A 14560-nucleotide genomic window follows, 5' to 3' on the forward strand; every position below is an offset into this window, starting at 1 on the left:
GGGCCGAGGGTTGAGGGCGGGTGTCCCGGCGGCGCGGCGGGCTGGGAGCGCGCTCCTCCATCCCCAGCTCTCTCCGCCCGACCCCCGGGCCGGCGCCCCTCAGGGCCGGGTTTCCTCCGCCCCGGGCCTCTCAGCCCCGGCTCCCTTCCGGTCCTCCCAGCCCTGGGTCCTCTCAGTCCCAAGTCCCTTCAGCTCCGGGTCCCCGGCTTCCTTCCATCCCGGGTCCTCTCAGCCCCGGCTCCTTTCGGCCTCAGCTCCCTTTGGTACCGGCGCCCCCAGCCCCGGGTCCCTCGGCCCCGGCTTCCTTCGGCCCCGGGTCCGCCCCCCGCCCCGAGTCCCCCCGGCCCCAGCGCTCCTCCGCGTCTCCGCTGGCCGCACTCCTGGGTGGGCTGCGCTTGGGCCCCCGTCCGGCCCCTGCGGCGGGGAGACCCCTCACCGGTGCTTGCCCGCGCGCAGGCGGCCGGGTGGACCGCGTTCTGGGCCTGGTGTCCCGGGCGTCGGGCTGCCGTGTGTCGGTGTCGCCCCTTGAGGCTGCTGCTCACCGGCTTCGGTGGGTCTGGGCGTCTGTGCGAGGGCTCGCATTGGGCACCTCTGTCTCTGGGTCTTGTTTACTGTCTCCTCTGGGGTTTGACAGCTTGGCGAGGTCGCCCAGCAGAAAGCTTGAGAGGTCCCGCTGCGGTTGTGTCGGGCACGCTGGCTGCGTTGCAGGGTGTTGGCGTCTTTTTAGCAGAGTGGTCCTCTAACGGCTTTAGGTTTAGACTCTGGACTTCGCAGCCTTCCTATAGCTCTTCCCAGAACAGTCCTTCCCTCCTCCAAAGAAACCATTGAAAACTCAAAGAAATCCGTCATAATATTTCAAACCATGCTCCAAGTGAAATGTTAAGGATAGTTTCCTTCAACCCAAAGCTTTATTTTTGGGGCGGAGATCAGAAACTTTGTCAGTTTTGAAGTGTCCTATCAAAGGCCACTTGCATGTCTCATCTTAACCACCCTCTGACTCTAATTCCGTTAGAACTTCATAGATTTTTCATTCCTGATATTTTCATTTCTAATGTTTAATTTCATAGAAATTTCACTTCTAATGCTGTTAGATGTCCATAGATGTTTTCATCTCCTTTCACAGATTTGTCGGTGCTGATTGTGATTATACAAGACTAAAATCCTTTCCTCAGTGGTTGGGACTTCCACGCCTGTGGTGGCCGCTACTTGGTGAATTATTATGAAATTTGAAGAAATTTCAAGTTGATTTAAATATGAAAGACATACTTCTTTCAGTTTCTGTTTGCGATTGCCTACCCGCTAGTTTATGTTCCTATCTAGACTTTAGGCTCCTTAGCAAGTTTTCTCTTACTGGGCCACTAAAGATGAGAGGAGGATTTCCAGAGCCTAGATGAGAGAGTCTGTGTTTTTCTGTCCGTACACTCCCATATATTAATAAATGAATAGGGTTTTTTTCCCCATCAATAGTGTCAGTTTAGCTCATGCACTTTCTTTGTTGTAAATTATATTTTGTTTTCCAAAATGAAAACAATTTTGTTTCCTTCTTTATTTCAGGGGTTGGCAAACGTGACTACTTGTGGGCAGTGTCCTGCCAGCTTCCTGTTTTTGTAAATTAAATTGTCAGTGGGACATAGCCGTATGCGTTCATTTAGGTATTGTCTGGTTGCTTTTGTGGTGCAACAGTGGAGTTGAATAGTTGGGACAGAGACCCTTATGGCCTGTAAAGGGTAAAATATTTACTATGTGGCCTTCAATAGAAAACGTTTGCCGACTCCTCCTTTATTTCATTAAAAATGATGCATATTCAATGTGGAAAATTAAAATGACTCAGTAAAGTATAAAGGAGAAAGTAAATATTATCCAGAATCACAGCACTTAGAGGGGTTTGTTTTTGTGATTATCCTTATAGAATCTATTAGTGATTGTTTTCGTATAAATGGGCTTATGTTGCTAAGTGTTTATTTGTAATCTGTTAAAAATTCAGATTATCTTTATTTGGCTCTTGAATACATTGTATTCTCTGGATTGTAGATCTCACTAGAAAGGGCTTGATGAGCCAAGTTTTCCTGATTTGTCTTACCAGTCAAGATTTAAAAAAAATACTGAGGCACAGTGGATGCTTGGTGGCGGTGGAGGACACTACTTATTGAGCACTTACTATGGACTAGGTAGTTTTCCAATACTTAACATGTAGTAAGTCACTTAATACCTGCAGCAGCTTTGTGTGGGTACACAAACTGTTATCCCTAGTTCCAGATGAGGAAACTGAGGCACAGAGAGATTAACTACTCAAGTTTGTCAGCTAGTTAATGGTGGAGCTGGGGTTTGAATCCATGCAATCTGGTTTCAGGACCCAGGCTCTCCATGTGCTGCAGAGCCTCTTAGAGTATTGCTCAGTGTAGAAGGTTTTTAGACAGTCCAGAAATATGTAATGTGAAAATTCTTCCTTGTGCTCTTCACTCTCTGTAGAAAACCACTGTTAATAAGTTTGATATAGAGCTTTCCTGCTCTCTTTGTCTGCATATGCAAATGTTTATTTGCAAATCTGTCTACACATGTAGGTTTTTAAAAAATTAATAGACTTTATTAGAGCAGTTTTAGATTTACATAAGTTTGTGTGGATAGTAAAGAAAGTTCTCATATTATCCACCCTCCATTTTCCCTTGTTGATAACACCTTGCATTAACATGCTGTATTTGTTACAATTGATAAACCAATATTGCTACATTGTTAATTAAAATCTACATATTAGGGCTCATTTTTCCTGTTGCAGAGTTTTTAAAATGGGATCAAACCAACCATTGTTCAGCAGTGTGCTTTTTTTGGGTGATTTTCAAAATATAGTGCTTCTGGACTTTTGAATGCAAATAAACAGTCTTTATTCACTAACATTCAGATTAATGACACAAATTTAGCCTTTTCCTTGGAGTGGAAACTTGCCTGGAAGTTACTTCGTTTTCTTTTTTTCAAAAGTTAATCTTGTAGCACCAGCTGCTTTTCTCTGAAGAAAAACTTACTGTGATTTTTTTCTTTTGCGGTACGCGGGCCTCTCACTGTTGTGGCCTCTCCCGTTGTGGAGCACAGGTTCCGGACGCGCAGGCTCAGCGGCCATGGCTCACGGGCCCAGCCGCTCCGCGGCATGTGGGATCTTCCCGGACCGGGGCACGAACCCATGCCCCCTGCATCAGCAGGCGGACTCTCAACCACTGTGCCACCAGGGAAGCCCAGAAAAACTTATTTTTTGATGGGACATTCGCACAGGGAAAGTTGTTCAACATCACTAACTATCAGAGACATGCAAATCAAAACTACAATGAGGTATCACCTCATACCAGTTAGAATGGGCATCATCAGAAAATCCACAAACAGCAAATCTTCCTCCTCACTGAGACTGTTATTTCCCCACCCATCTTGATCGTTCTCAGCATTCTCTTGCTCAGCTTCCAGAACTTCTGTTCTGGAATGTAATCTTTAGCATCTAGTTCTCCATGTTCTTGTACCCTTGATTTTATTGAGCCCTTGGTAGTCTTACCCTGGAACTCCTTCTGCAATATCTGAGGATTCGGTTTTTGGAAGAACTGAATCAGAGTCCTAGGAGACATCATCACATTCTTTCCTTGTGTTTTATTATTCTGGGCCAGGTTTTGAGGAAGTTTTTTAGTCATTGAGCTGTTATCTCTTTCAGAGCTTTGTTTCCTACTGTCATGACTTCCCCAGAGTTCTTGTCATAACAGAATGGGTGGCATGGTCATGAGCACCACCGGAATGCGTTCTGGGACTGCCAGGTGCTGAGAAGTGTATACAGCAGACCGAAGGATCTCGTTAACTTCTCCTTGGTGCTGCTGCAGAAACCTGTGCACAAAGAGATAGAAAAAGCGTGTGAATTCCTGCCAATCTGGAGGTAAGGCCCAGGAGCACTAACTTTACTTCACGGGTCTCCTTGTAACTCTTTAGCTGCTTTAGTGGTTTTCGTGCACATTCTTGGGGCTCATGAATCTAATGGATAGCTGAAAAGTTAAACACTTCTAACTTTTTTCTTCTTTTGTTTCTGAAGTAGTTGGTAACCTTCTTTCCTTGTGTTTAGAGCCTCCCCCCCAAGGCATATGCTGCATTAGCATTCTGGGTCGTTGTCCTCTTCCTCGTGTTCATCTTGCCCTTATTAGAATGTCAAGGCAGCGACCTTAGAGAACCACACAGTTGTGGAACTTCCCTGGCGGCCCAGTGGTTAAGACTTCGCGCTTCCGATGCAGAGTGAGAGTTCGATCCCTGGTTGGGGAATAAGATCCCACATGCTGCACGGCACGGCCAAAAGATTACAAAAAAAAGAGACAGAAGCATACGGTTGTGATAACACTGACGGTCTTGGCATCATTTCAGATGCTTCTTCTGTAGTTTAGGGATCACTTCCAAAGATATCTTGGGTGCAGTTGTGTTGCTGTCCCTTAACATGTGCACGTGTAATTCTGCAATACTGTATTCACCTTACTCTTGTTTTTGCACTTTTATTCTCATCAGTCACAAAATGAGTGTACAGAGTCGTAGAAACTTACATGGCAGCGTCGAGGTTCAAAGAAGATCTCTGGCAACCTTGATGGATAGATGAGGTATCCAGGAAGATCAGAGTATTGCAAAATGTTATTGGAAGGCCTACATTCAAGACAGTGTAGCTGTAGGAGGGCAGATCTTTCCGTTCTTGAGGAAGGTTATCTAGATGTTCTGGGTGGCAGAACATCTGTGCCATAAACATCACCAGCGTTGCCAGTTCTCTGCTGGGTTTATTTGGTTGCAACTTGAAAATCTCCCACGTTGGGTTTGTAGTGAATATTCTGCTGTGGAAACTCCTCAGTGTGGGCCAGAGGGTCTACTTTATTATTCCTGTAACTCATTGCAGGTTGCTGGGCAGCTAGTGTTTATTTCTGCTGGACAAGTTGGCTGCAGACTGGCTCTCCTTGAGCAGTTCTCAGAAGAGCTACACCACTGACACCAGCCAGCCCTTCTCAGGCTGTGGCTTGGAATCTTGCTTCCAGGTGTGACCGGAAGTAGCACTTGGGAGCTTGGCACATGGCGCCATCTTGGCTCATAGTAGTGTGCATTAAAAACCAACACTCATGATGGTTTTCCAGGTCAATCCATTTGTGTCTACTCTGTTCTTTAAATCGTTTCTTAGTATTTTGTTGAAAGTGTGCACCATAATTTAATAGTGTTCCTATTGCTGGATGTTTAGATTGTTCAAATTTATTGTATATTATGCGTATGCATTGTATGTACAATTGTTGCATGCTGATGGCTCTTTAGAGTAGCTCTCTAAGAGTCTAGTTACTGGGTTGAAGGAAATGCATGTTTTACTTTTTGATGTATATTGCCAGACTGCCATCCAGAAAAGTCACTGCAATGTTAACTCTTAACCAGAAATGTGGCCGAGGTCTAGCTTCTCCATGCCATTTCCAACTTTTTTTTTCAGTCTGTATCTGATTGGCAGTTAAACGTCTTGCAATGAATGATGTATTCTGTCCCACTGGGAGATGTGTTTTGTTTTGATAGCATTCTTTTGAAGTTGATTTAGAATTACCTTAGGCAAAATCTACATTCTGTAGTTGTTCTTTCTAATACTTACCCCCTTAGATAGAGCTGCTCACCTATTTAGATTCCCTATCTAGTCCTGGAAAGCAGCGTGATTTTGCCATCCCTGTTAAAAGAATCTGGGCGACTGCCCAGTAGACTATACATTTCTTGAAGATGAGGAGCATATAACTTTATTCATATCTGTTGTAATCCTGGTGGTGAGTAAATGTTATATTCTTTTCAAAACCTAAATTGGATTGTGTTGTTTTGGGCTTACTGCTGAGTGAAGTGCTTTAACTTTGTTAAAAATAATCTTTTCAAAGTCTTTGTGAATTGTCATCTTGGTGTATATTCTCTATGTTATCTCTTTTTTTTAAAAAAAGATTTTTTTGATGCGGACCGTTTTTAAAGTCCTTATTGAATTTGTTACAATATTGCTTCTGTTTTATGTTTTGGTTTTTTTGGCTGCGAGGCATGTGGGAATCTTAGCTCACTGACCAGGGATCGAACCCGCGTCCCCTGCATTGGGAGGCAAAGTGTTAGCCACTGGACTGCCAGAGAAGTCCCTCTGTATTATCCTTTATTTCTCAAATGAGATAAATAAGAGTGATTGACATCCTAGGCCCTGTTTGTAAGGAAATAATTAATCAAACCTATTTAATAAGAACATTTGGTATTCAGTTTTGGAAGTTAAGGAATGGATTAATTAGGGGATTTGTTTTATGTAACCCATGGTTTTGAATTTGCTGTATTGGGGTATACCATGTGTTAGAGGGGGTGTGTGCTGCCTAAATGGTATGCTTGGCTTCAGTAGACATTGTGAGGCTCCAGACAGAAGGAGAAGGGAAGCCAAATTCAGGAAACTGCCGGAATATCTTTAGGCATGGGGAAAATACCTGTGGGAAAGGACACTTCAAGTTTTTAAAAAGAAGACCACATACACACAAAAAAACCCACAGAACTTTCTTTATATATGACTTGTAATGTTACATATTCTTATTGGACTTATGAATTTTCCACAATATCCATGCACAGGAAAACAAAGCATACCAAGCAAAATGGTCTTGAAGAGAAAGAAATAATTAGCTTATTAAATTTTGACCAACTTCACGTTTTCTTTTGTATACATTTTTTTGTTAGTATATTAGCTAATTATTTTTCACTGGTAGCATATTGACTTTAATCCTGTATGTCCTGAAATTTTAGTGTCGTGAACATGTATGCATAGTTGTATTTGCATACCCATTCCTTTGGTCCAGGAAGAAGCAATGATGGTGAAAACTCCTTAGCGTGGTGGAACAGAAAGTTTATTTTCTTGGAATTTATTTACATTTTATTTCACTGCAGAATTTCTGTAACTTAAAAGAGCCAGAAATATAATATATATATATATATATATATATATATATATATATAAAAAAGAAAAATGAGGAAAAGGAGAAGGCATATTATTCTTTTCCCAAGTGGCAGCATAATTCAATGACTAAGAATAAAATTTGGATTTGAATTTTCTTGGCAGCCGAGATGAAAATGGAAATATGGTAAAATATATAGCACTGAACTGGAAGGAGGAACAAAACCAATTTTCCAGGGGTAAATCTTCGCTTGATGGATTTTAAGGAACTATTTAAATTGGGTGTTACATAAAGCTTTATTTTATTTATTTATTTATTTTTGGCTAGAGGCCCTTGTTAAAAAAAGGTGAGGATGATGCATTAACGTTTCAAGCCAATGAAAGAAATTTTATATGGAGCAGTTGGTTTGAATTTAGTCTGCAGATGTGTGTTTTACTTGGCTAATACATATATATATATATTTTTTTCTTAACGTATTTCAAACATACGGGAGAATACAGAGACCAAGATAATTAACCTTCACACATCTACCATACAGTTATATCAGATCTCAACGTTTTCCCACACTTACCTGTTGTTTTTTTTTTTTTTTAAAGAAAAGCCTTTCACATACAGTTGAAGCACCTTCTTGGGTTACGTTTCACTTTCTTCCCAGAAGTAATGATATCTTGAATTTGGTGTTTCTAATACCTGTTTTTATAATTACTACATAGGAGTATATTCATAAATCAATATTATGTTTTGGGTATTTTCAAACTTTATATAAGCAATATTCTACCTACTCTGAAACAAGTTTTTTTAGACTCATGAAATTGCTGATATTTTTACCATTTTTGACCTACAAAAATGGTAGTTTCATATGGTTCATCCTAGTTATAGTCATTACTTTTATCTGCTGTATAGTTGTATTATTATATGAATACAACCAGTTTAAATTTATTTTCGTGTTGATAGGTATTTAGGTTGTTTCCATTTTTCCTGTTTTAAAAACAGTGCTACATTGAACATTCCTGGTTAGAAATCCTTGTGCACGTATTTAAGATCTTTGGCAAGTTTTTCAAACTGCATGTTGGGAACCATTAATCGGTTAGGAAACCACTTTAGGAATTAAAATAATTCAGAGAAATATCAGGTTGTTTTGCAGTAAGAATTAAATGTTTTGTGAAATTTGTGTGTGTGTGTGTGTGTGTGTGTGTGTGTGTCTGTGTATGGTTACTCAGTTTGAAATGAAGTTCTCTGGTGTAAATTACCCAGAAGTGGAATTACTGGATTTGAGATTATGGAGATTATGGGAATTTAAAGTTCTATCAGATATTGCCAAATTGCTTTTCAGAATTGAGTCACTTTGTGTTTTTTTAGCATGAGAATATGAGAATTGCTGTATCTAAATCCTTATAGATCCATGACACTGTCAGATTTATTACATGTTTACAAATGAGATGAGTGTGAAATGATATTATCTTAAAATATTTCTTGATTAATTATGAGATTGAGCATGTTGAAATGTTGAGTGACTATTCAGATTTCTATTTCTTAGCTGTCTGTACCTGTCTCTCCCCCGCAATTGGGTTGTCCTTTTAAAATTGCTTTTAGGAGTTTATTGCATATCCTGGTTATGTCTGTGAAATGAATTGTAGGTATTTTCTAGTCTGTGTGGCTTATCTGTTAACTTTTTATATGGTTTGTTGACTAGAAAGGATTGTCAAATCTATCATCATTTTTCTTATTGGTTTGTGTCCTTGGTGCCTTATTTAAGAAATCTATTCCATACTCCAAGGTCATTTAGGTCTCTGCATTTCTTTCTAAAAATTTTAGAAATTTGGTATTTTATATTTAGCTCTTGATCTTGCCTGAAAAAAAATATTTTTTTTGTGTATGATGTGAGTCAGGTATCTAATTTTTTTATATGCATAGCCAGTTACCACAGCACTGTTTAACACTGTGTTTTTAAATTTGAATTGTAAATCTTTTGAGCAGTTTCTGGTTCAACACAATGACAGCCTTTTTGTCTTTCATCAGGTTGCTTCAGATGTTCAAGTTTGTGACTTCTGGGCCAGAGTAATTGGTGGATTACTTGATCCAGAAACAGAACCTAGAGGAGTAGATAAATATAGCACATTTTGTAGGTCTCATCCAAATGTCATTTCTCTCAACCACTTTTTATTTTATTTTATTTATTTATTTTTAAAATAAATTTATCGTATTTATTTACTTTTGACTGCTTTGGTTCTTTGTTGCTGTGCGTGGCTTTCTCTAGTTGCGGCGAGCGGGGGCTGTTCTTCCTTGCGGTACGCGGGCTTCTCATTGCGGTGGCTTCTCTTGTGGAGCACAGGGTCTAGGTGCGTGGGCTTCAGTAGTTGTGGCTCGCAGGCTCTAGAGCGCAGGCTCAGTAGTTGTGACACATGGGCTTAGTTGCTCTGTGGCATGTGGGATCTTCCCGGACCAGGGCTCGAACCCGTGTCCCCTGCTTTGGCAGGTGGATTAATTATTGAGAGAGTAGAATTGAAATCACCAGCTATAATTGCGGATTTATCTATTTCTCCTTGCAGTTCTGTCAGTTTTTACCTCATGTATTTTGAAGATGTTACTTGGTGCATAAACATTTCAGATTGTTATGTCCTCTTGATGAGTTAACCCCTTTATCATTATTAAATTACCATCTATATCCTTTAAAAAAATTCTTCACCGAGGAGTCAGTGAGGCTGAGGTTGTCTCCATACCATATGCTAGGTAAGCTCTTAGCCTGCGTTGTGTGTTTTTTTTTTTTTTTTTTTTTTTTTTTGAAGGAGGTGGATTCTTAACCACTGTGCCACCAGGAAAGCCCTCAACCACTTTTTAAATAGAAGCTAGGTTTCAGACAGTTTGAGGGTAAACTTTTTTAAAATAAATTTGTTTATTTGGCTGCGTTGGGTCTTTAAAAAAATTTTTTTTTAAGTTTTTATTTATTTATCTATTTATTTTTGGCTGCATTGGGTCTTCGTTGCTGCGCATGGGCTTCTCATTGCAGTGGCTTCTCTTGTTGCAGAGCCCAGGCTCTAGGTGCATGGGCTTCAGTAGTTGCGCACGGGCTTAGTTGCTCTGTGGCATGTGGGGTCTTCCCGGACCAGGGCTCGAACTCGTGTCACCTACATCAGCAGGCAGATTCTTAACCACTGCGCCACCAGGGAAGTCGGAGTCTTTCAGTTTTGATTTTAGAATTATACATGCAAATTTGAATCTTTCTGAAATGTCTGATAGAAATAGCTACAAATCACTTAATTTAAGAATGAAGGGGCTTCTCTGGTGGCGCAGTGGTTGAGAGTCCGCCTGCCGATGCAGGGGACACGGGTTCGTGCCCCGGTCTGGGAAGATCCCACATGCCGCGGAGCGGCTAGGCCCGTGAGCCATGGCTGCTGAGCCTGCGCGTCTGGAGCCTGTGCTCCGTAACGGGAGAGGCCACAGCAGTGAGAGGCCCGCGTACCGCAAAAAAAAAGAATGAAAACTATTTTTGTTTCCACTTAAAAAGGGTTTTTAGTCTGAGAAGAGTTGCTGTGAGGTCTGCAGATGGTTATATATTCTAGGTTTTTTTTTTTTTTTCATTTTCTTTTACATTTGTAGTTGAAAGAAGGCCTTGTGGTTTGGTGGAATTTAGTGATATTGGGAAAGGTTGTAGACACAAGTTTTATTTGTAGATTTCTGATTGTGATATTGAGAAAGATAACTAATCACTTCTTGGCTTCTCCATCTGCAGCATTGTAGAAACAAAAAACAAAAAAGAAACTTATGTTGTGGAGGGTGTTATGCAGGATGAGATAGGGCCCTGAATGATTGTTATTTACTTAGGGAGACAGGTCTTTACCAAAATAGGGTTTTTGATTTTGCCTGAAACATTGACTGTACAGATCATATATTTTACCTGGACAGATTTTATTTGTGAAATAGTTGGAACAAGAGTGTGGTTATATGGTATTATAGTGCAGATGATTCATGAAAGGAAGTGTTTGCATAATTTACATATTTTGCTTTAGTGTAGATATGACAATTTATATATCATGGGCTTGTCAGGTTTTCTCTGACTGTAACGTTCAGGACTGTTGTTCCTAGCATGTATGTTTGCATTTTTGTGTACTGTTCTTTGTTTTAGAAACTCAGGGTTACTTATAGATCTTGGGAAATGGAAACAACCATTGTAACACGGCTATAAGAGTTGTATCAAATCCTTTTTTCTTCAATTAATTAATTTATTTTTGGCTACATTGGGTCTTTGTTGTTGAGCGCGGGCTTTCTCTAGTTGCGGCGAGTGGGAGCTACTCTTCGTTGCGGTGCCGGGCTTCTCCTTGAGGTGGCTTCTGTTGTTGTGGAGCATGGGCTCTAGGTACGCGGGCTTCAGAAATTGTGGCGCAAGGGCTCAGTAGTTGTGGTTCGTGGGCTCTAGAGCCTAGGCTCAGTAGTTGTGGCACATGGGCTTAGTTGCTCCATGGCATATGGGATCTTCCCGGACCAAGGCTCAAACCCGTGTCCCCTGTATTGGCAGGCGGATTCTTAACCACTGTGCCACCAGGTCCTCGAATCCTTTTTATAAAGGTGTTTTTTATCCGTGACCATGACCAGTGGCTTTAATGGACTATTTGTGCCTTTAATGAAGCCCTGTAAGATGGTAAGTTATGGTCTTTGGAGTTAGATACAGATTTGAATTCATAGTCTCCAGTTAAGTTTGTGTTATTGATGACTTATTTGATCTCCTTTAGTGTCAGTTTCTTCATCTGTAAAATGGGACCCCATATCATAAGGATTGCTGGAGGATTAAATGAGATGATGGGTGAAAGTCCAACTACTTAGCCTGGTTCAAAGTTGGCTCCGGTAAGTGTTAAGCAGCAATTCACCTCCCTTCTAGGAGGTAACATCATGACCATGACCAGGAAAAATGGAACCACTTACCTTTGTGGGAGGCAGTGTTGTATAATGGAGAGGGCCTAATCTGGGTAGTTCTTGCTTCTCTATTTTGTAACTTCTATAACCTTGAATCGTCTTATCCTCAGTCCTCTCGTACGTAAACAGAGATCATACTACCTGTAACAGGCAGGGTTTTAAAGTTAAATGAGAGTATGTATAAAAGCTCACTTTATCTGGCACTTGGTAACCTCTAAATTAGCCTCTGAACTTTTATAGTGATAGGTAGTAATACTGTGCTTCTGAAGTAGGTCTCCAGACTGAGAGAGGTAAGGCTTTCACTGGCTTTTCTACTTCACGGCATGAGACTTGTCTGATTTCTTCTCAGGACAGTTGGTCAGTGGGGCTGGGCAGTAAGTTAGAAGAAGTTCCTTGTGATTGTACTTAAAAGTTGCCCTGCTTCATGCTAGGAAGGAAAGTGTAAATGACACAGAGTGTTGCCTGTCTTTATAGCTTCAAAATAATCTTTAAAAAATAAACTGCATTTGATTTGAAACGTTTCTTTGTGCTTATATCAGTTAAGATTTTGTGAACATGAAAGCTGGTAGTGCCTGCCTTAAAAATCTACGTGTTGCTCCTTCTCAGTTATCAACTGTATCATTTTTGGAAGAGCTGTATCAGTTAGGAACATATGTTGGGAACTTTTCCCATTTTATCAGTTATTCTTTTCCCAGTTATCAGGTTTTTTTATTGACATTTTTCTACTCAGAAATGTTCTGAGTGTTTGGGAAGAATTCCAATTTTAACCAATCATTTTATTGCTTCTGGTATGTGGCAGGGCTCCATGATCCTCCCCATTTCTTTCTTTTTTTAAAAATAAATTTATTTATTTAATTTATTTATTTTTGGCTGTGTTGGGTCTTCATTGCTGCGCACGGGCTTTCTCTAGCTGCGGCGAGTGGGGGCTGCTCTTCGTTGCAGTACGCGGGCTTCTCATTGCGGTGGCTTCTCTTGTTGCAGAGCATGGGCTCTAGGCGCGTGGGCTTCAGTAGTTGTGGCACGCGGGCTCAGTAGTTGTGGCGCACAGGCTTAGTTGCTCCGCAGCATGTGGGATCTTCCCGGACCAGGCTCGAACCCGCGTCCCCTGCATTGGCAGGCGGACTCTCAACCACTGCGCCAGCAGGGAAGCTCTCCTCCCCATTTCTTGATCGTTTCTTAATATTTTCAACATCGTTGTAAAGTACAGTGTACTGTCAGTGTTAACTCCTGGTTTTGTCACTTAAGTGCTATCATGCATTTATTTGAGAACAGCTTATGGTTCATGCTAACATAGAAGGTTGGGGATAAGAGCATTAAGTTGGGTGTTAGATTGATTAGATAGATTAGATTGCCACTTATTACTGTAGTTATCTCAAGCGTGTTATTTATAACCTCTCTGGGCGTTTTGTCATTTCCAAAATGGAGGAAATAATTGTACCTATCCTCCAGGATTGTTGCAAGGATTTAAAGAGATAATCCATGGGAAATGTTCTTTGCTTGTAGTTAACGCTCACTGCATGTTAGCTGTTCCTGTCATTCCCCCTCCTCCTCCTCATCATACAGCAAAGATTTTTAAGCTCCTTTGCATTCCAGACCAAGCTTGGTGTTGTGGATACAAAAATTGATTCCAAAAAAGGCTCCCTGACCTTGAGAAGTTTTGCATTGCAGGAGGGGAAGACAGGCACGTAAACAAGAAAATGCAATAAATTCTGACAAGTACTATAATAGAAACATTAGTAAATGAGAAGAATAAAGGAGTTAGTGTCAGGAGCCTGGGGACGTCAGGGAAATTAGTTTCTGCCTATGAACTTATTCTTGAAGTGTGGGTAGTAATTCCCCACTTATTCATTCAGCAGATGTTTAGTGAATACACCTACTGTGTGCCAGAAGCTATTTTAGGTACTGGGGATATAGGTGTAAAGAAGATATATTGGGTTGCCCAAAAGGTTCATTCTTTTTTTCCGTAAGGTGGCTCTAATAGCACTTAGTTGTCTTCAACTTCGTTCGAAACAATTTTGTTAGATTGTATTGTGACAGCTGACATATCAGTGTGCATTTAAAAAAAGAAAAAACTTACCCAAATTGGTGAATTTTTGTGTAGCCATTTTAATATTGAAGATGGAAGAAAAAAGCAACATTTTTGGCGTGTTATGCTTTATTATTTCAAGAAAGGTAAAAACACAACAAATGCAAAAAAAGATTTGTGCAGTGTATGGAGAGGGTGCTCTGACTGATTGAATGTGTCCAAAGTGGTTTGCGAAGTTTTGTGCTGGAGATTTCTCACTGGACAATGCTCCACGGTTGGGTAGACCAGTTGAAGTTAAAAGTGATCATATCGAGACATTAATTGAAAACAATCAACATTATACCATGCGAGAGATAGCCGACATACTCAAAATATCCAAATCGAGCGCTGAAAATAATTTGCACCAGCTTGGTTATGTTGATCGCTTTGATGTATGGTTTCCACGTAAGTTAAGTGCAAAATACCTTCTTGACCGTATTTCTACATGCGATTCTCTACTAAAACGTAACGAAAATGTTCTATTTTTAAAATAAATTGTGATGGGAGATGCAAAGTGGATACTGTCCAATAATGTGGAACAGAAGAGATCGTGGGGCAAGCGAAAAGAACCACCACCAACCACACCAAAGGCTGGTCTTCATCCAAAGAAGGTGATGTTGTGTATATGGTGGGATTGGAAGGGAGTCCTCTACTATGAGCTCCTTCTGGA

General features: G+C 40.7%; 1 protein-coding gene and 1 pseudogene across 1 annotated transcript in view; one reads left to right on the forward strand and one right to left on the reverse strand.

The window, feature by feature from the left end:
* Nucleotides 1-14560, forward strand: part of ADIPOR2 (adiponectin receptor 2) — a 49755-nt gene that overhangs the window by 214 nt on the left and 34981 nt on the right. The window lies entirely within an intron of this gene.
* On the reverse strand, nt 189-5071 carry LOC103076073 (protein SDA1 homolog; annotated as a pseudogene).

This window comes from Lipotes vexillifer, unplaced genomic scaffold, assembly GCF_000442215.2.
Source record: "Lipotes vexillifer unplaced genomic scaffold, Lipotes_vexillifer_v1.1 scaffold395, whole genome shotgun sequence".
Taxonomy (NCBI): domain Eukaryota; kingdom Metazoa; phylum Chordata; class Mammalia; order Artiodactyla; family Lipotidae; genus Lipotes; species Lipotes vexillifer.